Below are 6106 nucleotides of genomic sequence, written 5' to 3'. Positions count from 1 at the left end.
CAACTGTGGTAGTTCGCCAATCCTCTATCCATGCTAACATACAGCCTCCCAACACCGTGGGCTCTTTGCTTACTACTTCATGAGATGTGAATAACATTGGCAGTGTCAACTCTTCCCAAACTGACCTTGAAAAGGTGGTGCTGAACAGTCTCTTAAATTGCTTCACAAATATGGTGTGGACTGCAACAATGTTCAGGAGTGAGTTCCAGCATTTTGGACAATAACAAAGAAACAATGCGATATTGTGGGCGGCACGGTGGCACAGCGGTTAGCGCTGCTGCCTCACAGTGCCAGAGACGCGGGTTCAATTCCCGACTCAGGCGACTGACTGTGTGTAGTTTGCACATTCTCCCCGTGTCTGCGTGGGTTTCCTCCGGGTGCTCTGGTTTCCTCCCACAGTCCAAAGATGTGCAGGTTAGGTGAATTGGCCATGCTAAATTGCCCGTAGCCTTAGGTAAGGGGTAAATGTAGGGGAATGGGTGGGTTGCGCTTCGGCGGGTCGGTGTGGACTTGTTGGGCCGAAGGGCCTGTTTCCACACTGAAAGTAATCTATCTAATCTATCTAAAAAAAAAAAATATCTTGCAGTCGGAATCCTGTGTTCACACTTGTTTGTTCTTGGTGGTTGAGGTCATGACTTGGAAGTGCTTTTGAAGAACCACCACTCATGCAATCAAGCCAGAATGATAGATTGTGGCCCGAGATTCTGCCATTTTGACTTCCCTCATCAATCTACATTCTTTCCAGCGAAGTTTCAGTCTCAAACCGCCACGCAATGCCATCTGCTACGGCTTAAAAGATAAGAATACACATGATTATCAACCGTATTTTGGGTTGTATAAATCTTTGCCTGCCAGAGTTATTTTCCAAAAGACTTTAATTAAACTGGGTGACTGCATGAAATGGTTTGTTGGTCAGACTATAATCATCATCCTCAAAGGAGACAATGCCAGTAATACCATTGAACTCGTCTTTTTGTTTAAAAAGCACAAGTTCTTGATTTATTTTTACAACTTACTGGCATTCACACCTGCACATTCAATGTCAAACTCAGACAACATAAATGAAATTACACCATTAATTTTGTTTTACAACAATCCAACAGATTAATTAATAATACACAGTGAATACCAAGGCTGATTAATGTGAAATTAAATTTGAGTGAAAATGTAAAATCGAGATGAGAGATAACAAATGGGGGAAGGGCAGAAGGCAAGAAATGCAGCATCATAGAAGGTGCTCCTCCAGGGAGTGTATTTTACCAACTACAACTGCTAAATATAAACAAACACTCTGACATGACCCTCCGGTTTTAATGTAAACCATACTCCCATACAGGAGGTACCATTTAAATAAGTTAATAGAGACAAGCCTTGAGCAAATCCAGCCTCAAGCCGGGCCCCCCGCTTCTTGGAACTCGGAGAGGGGTTCCCACTCATTCATTCAACAGGAGGCGGCTCAAGTTATTGTAATGGGCACGGAGGGTACAGTGGTCGTCTATCATGTTGAGGAGGAAGCTGTTTCCTCTCATTCAACAGAAGAGGACCTATCTACTAGAGTTTTTTTTTGTGTGGTGAAGCTGGAGTCTCCCATAGAGCCCTGAGGCTCAGGTTCAAATCCCACTGCTCCAGTGTGTGTAATAACATTACTGCCCAAGCCACGTGCCAATTGGCATAGGGATAAGAAAATTTGGGAAGTAAACACGTCAACCTGTTAAATGCTATATCCAATCATTTCACTTGCTGTCCCATTCGTACTCCAGTGAGCCCAGTCTCGTTTAACGAAGGTTCTTTTTGAGAAGTTTAATCGGGCATTTTTGCACAAGTCAAGTTAAGAAAGCCGGGATTCCTCGCAAGACTGCGCGGAAGACAACAATTGTAATTCTAGGCGGGGAGGCTGAATTATGAATTCACTAATAGCCTCCCCTAAGGATGGTGCATCCCACCCCAGCGCCTGTCTCTGTGGCGCAATTGGTCAGCGCGTTCGGCTGTTAACCGGAAGGTTGGTGGTTCGAGCCCACCCAGGGGCGCTGTGTTTGCTGTTCTTCCTCGGCTTCGAAGCTGAACGCTTTTAATGGGGTCAGGAAAGTGTTCCCCAAACGGAAATCCTCTCCACAAAGGGGTTTCTGAATTGAATTAATGTCTAACGAAAGGGACTGCGGATGTGGAGAAGCCGAGACAAAAAGAGAAACTCGGCAGGTTTGACAGGACCTGTCGGAAAAAACAGAATTCTGAAATGTTGTCTCTGATTCTCTTTCCACAGATGTTGCCTGACCTGCTGAGTTCCTCCTGCAATTTCTCGTTTTGTTTTTCATGGAAAGTTCATTTCACCTTTTGGGATGAAACACCGAGACTCGCCATGTGCAGATATTTAACCCTTTCGAATCACTGTGAAGTGATTGGATTCAAACAAACTCTGCGATGATTCACTCTTTCTCAGCTCCACAGGCAGACAGACCTGGGAAGTGAAGTTGTCAGTGTGGTTCTGTATTCGTGGGCCGAGTGGTTCATGCGATGGACTTGAAATCCATTGCGGTTTCCCCACGCAGGTGTGAACCCTGCCGAGTACAAAATGAGAAATGTCGTCAAAAAGAAAGGGAGCTTGCTCCCCGGCTTCTTCTTTAAGATTCAAATCAGTGGAGGGGGAAAAGTATTTCACTCACATTGGGACTGGTGGGTATCTGCAACCCACTGCCTGTTCGGGTGGAACAAGCAGATACCCGCAGAGCTTCTTTTCAAGCTATGAGCCAAGTGTTTGGAAATGAGACTAGAACAGTGAGGGGCTTGAAATCGTGATCGAAATGAAGCAGGCGCCTGAGGACAAGGATATTTCCTTTGCCAGTGAAAGATACTGCTTCACAAAGTTGGGCCTGTGGAAGGGAATCAGTGACGGTGATTATCTTTGGTTGTTCACCTTGTGAAGGTTCCCATTGCTGCGCATGTCCGTGTTAACGTCAGAACTCTGCAGCATGGCGGCGTGAGATTTGCACAGGGCCTGGGGCGCAATGGATGACGCACTTGACTCCACCTACCTGTTTGAAATGCAGCTCACAGTTTCTTCACACACTCCAATTAATCTTTCTCATTGTCCTGAAGCTGGCATACGGTTTGAATTCCCGATCTGCGGGAATGAGAATCTTTTCACTGTCTCGCGTCAGTAAATGTCCCTGAGAACATCGGAGTCACGTCACAGCGATGTCAGAGGAGGGGAAGCTGAAAGAGCCCTACACGCTGCTCACGGGCACACTTTCCTTTCCCCAACTCAACGCCTCAACCACTGCGGCTCCTGGGAGTGGAAAGGAAACAATCACCAAAACCCAGTCTTTGTGAATCTTCAGAAAATCAGCAAACGTTCATCCCTTCGGATTTTCTATCCTGGGCTAACAGGGATGGGTTTTGTCACTCTTTTGTAGGACATTGCAAGTGGATGTTTTGCAGAAAAGCACCACAATGCAATCTGATTAATCAGGACCTGGATGTTTTCGGTCTTTGAATGTAACTGTTGTGCTCCAGAACTTTGTTGTTCACAGTTTATAATACTTATCTTCCCAGTCCCCTGTATCACTTATCGAAAATGTTTAATTTGCATCTTGTAATCCTTTCACTGTCTGCTAATGAGGATAGCGTTTCCGTGTTTTACCTAAATTATCTTGACCTTGCATACCTCAAGCCTCAAGCTAATTTCACGAGAAAACTTTTCCAGTTCAAAAGCCAACTGTTAATGATGGCTCTGTTTCTTGTCACGTATCCAATTTCAGATCGATGTTGTTAATGTCCCTTTTATTCCTTCAGATCCAGGTTTCGCTCACAGGGCTAGAACAGAACTGTCACCAAATACATTTACCAATCTACGTTCATCCTATCGATTGTATTAGCATCATCAACACTTCTCATCAAAATAACTCGAGAGACTTTCACCACAATTTTCTGTGAACAGTTCCACATTAGCTTTGCTGAATGAACCCCAAATTTCTTGAAGTGGCTCCTTATTTTCGGCCCTGATTATTAATCTCTCTCCGCATGGGAATGGATCCTTCCCACCCGTTCTATCACTCATCAATGTGTGTCGTTCAGTTCGATCTCCCATCAGCCTCCTCTGTCCTGATCAAATCCAGGGGAACAGAATACGTTGGGACTATGGCGCGGACAGGAAAAGCCCAATACTCACCTTTCCTGTTAGAACTATTCCATGAGAAATTTTAGACCACAACTTTGGGCGTGTAGTTGTCGCCGAACACTTAAGGTGCTGGCGTAGAGATCCTTTGGGGCTCCCCCGCTCAGGGTGGTAACCTGCTGACTATGCTTTCTTCACTGGCGATTTTAAATGACTTCCTGTTGGCTGCATTATCGCTGAAACTTCACAAAACCCGTCTCAATAAAGTCCCGTTTTCTCATGTCTGGGAATTGATTGCCATGCAGGAAACTCGGGTTGTGAACAAACAACAACGTACCAGCCTCACAACGTCAGCTCTGTTTACCTTTCCACAGATGCTGCTCGACCTGTTGGCTTTCTGCAGTATTCTCTATGTTTATTCGGCACAAGTGCTGCTTTTCATTCAAGAACTTCAATCCCTGTCCTCTGGTAAGTGACTCTGGTCAGTGGCAATTGATTCTTCTGATCATTAATCTGCCCATTCCCACCGCTTCTTCTCCCATCATTACCAACAGCCCCAGGAAATCTCCAGTTAACCTTCTTTGCTCCAAAGCGAACATTCCCAACCTTGGGAATGTCTCTCCAAAATGGAAATTCCTCATCCCTGGAAATGAATCATGGCGTACAATTGGGAAGAGGTTTTGGCAAAATATTGTCAGTTAGGAAATGGAAAAATGTTCATGAAGCAAAACAGAAATCCCAGTCTCTAGCTTTGTGAACCTTTAGAAACTCTTTGGGAAGCGTATTTAGAGGAGAATGAAAGATGAACTGTCCGACTGAGTGGAGACAGTCCAGACACCGTCTCCTTGTTGAAGAGGCCGGGAGGTTGACTCTGATGTTCTCGGGACATGAACTGATCTGAGACACTGAAAGAATTGTCGTTCCTGCACATCAGGAATTCAAACCCCTTCTCGCCTCCGAGCCAATGAGAGAACTCGGGAACAGGCAAAACACGGAAAGGCTCGAAGGGCGACGGCCCCGGAGTAAGAAAGCTAGTTCCTCCTGACATGGATGTGTCTCCAGCCTGTCCGCGGTGTCTCCACAATAAATCTCCCAGGCTTTATTATGGAAAAGTAAAACTGATAGACGACAACTGGGATTCGAGGCCGGAGGGCTGAATTATGAATTCACTAATAGCCTCCCCTAAGCGATGGCGCAGCCCATGTCATCCCCTGTCTCTGTGGCGCAATTGGTCAGCGTGTTCGGCTGTTTACCGAAAAGTTGGTGGTTCGAGCCCACCCAGAGGCGATGACCTTCTGGTTGCCTGTCTCTTTAACGCGCCACCCTGTTCCCTGGCCAACATCTCTGTCTCAGGTATGCAGCAGTGTTCCAGCAAAGCTCCGCTCCAGATGGAAGACCAGCGCCTCGTTTTCCGTTTGGAATCCTCCAGTCTTCAAGATCGAGTTCAACATTATTTGGACCCAAACTCCCGCATTCCCTTGACCCCTACCACACCCACACGAGGCCGTGTTATCATTTCGTCTGCTGTTACACACGACTTATTGTTAGCCAGGAATAGTCTCCATGAACAGTTAGTTACCCTCCGAACAGATCGTTATTCTCTCCTTTGTCCCTCCAATGTTGTCCCTCTGAACTCGTGGCAAAGAGAGCAATGTGGATTGATATCCCTGAGCCAGCTCTTTGTCCCATCTCCAGGAACCGGGTTCTCTCCACTGGCGGATAATTAAACCACTTTGTTGTTGCGTTGACGTGAGGAGATTGTATAAATATAAACTTTTCTAAATCCCCACCTTCCGTTGATTGAACTGTGAGTTCACTCTGAATCACAACACGTGTCACAGCGCAATTTGAGGCCCACATTAGCTCTGCTGGTTCTACACAGCAAGTAAATGAGAGTCTCTATTCGTATCATTCTCTTGCCTTCGCCCTGGAAATCTCCATATTGTTACTTTGAACATGAGCACCGAATTCCCTTTTGTGTTCTTGAATCTGCCT

At 45.9% G+C, this 6106-nt stretch overlaps 1 non-coding gene across 1 annotated transcript; it reads left to right on the top strand.

Annotated features, from left to right (window-relative positions):
• The first annotated feature begins 1953 nt into the window (after positions 1-1953).
• On the top strand, positions 1954-2027 carry trnan-guu (transfer RNA asparagine (anticodon GUU)). Its single transcript has one exon. It is a non-coding gene; the product is annotated as a tRNA-Asn (tRNA).
• Positions 2028-6106: the final 4079 nt, after the last annotated feature.

The sequence above is a fragment of the Chiloscyllium plagiosum genome, unplaced genomic scaffold (genome assembly GCF_037043375.1).
Source record: "Chiloscyllium plagiosum isolate Xiang-an unplaced genomic scaffold, Cpla_swu_hap1 HiC_scaffold_27, whole genome shotgun sequence".
Lineage (NCBI taxonomy): Eukaryota > Metazoa > Chordata > Chondrichthyes > Orectolobiformes > Hemiscylliidae > Chiloscyllium > Chiloscyllium plagiosum.
Note: the sequence above shows the minus strand (reverse complement) of the source record. Positions and strands in the feature narration are given on the sequence as shown.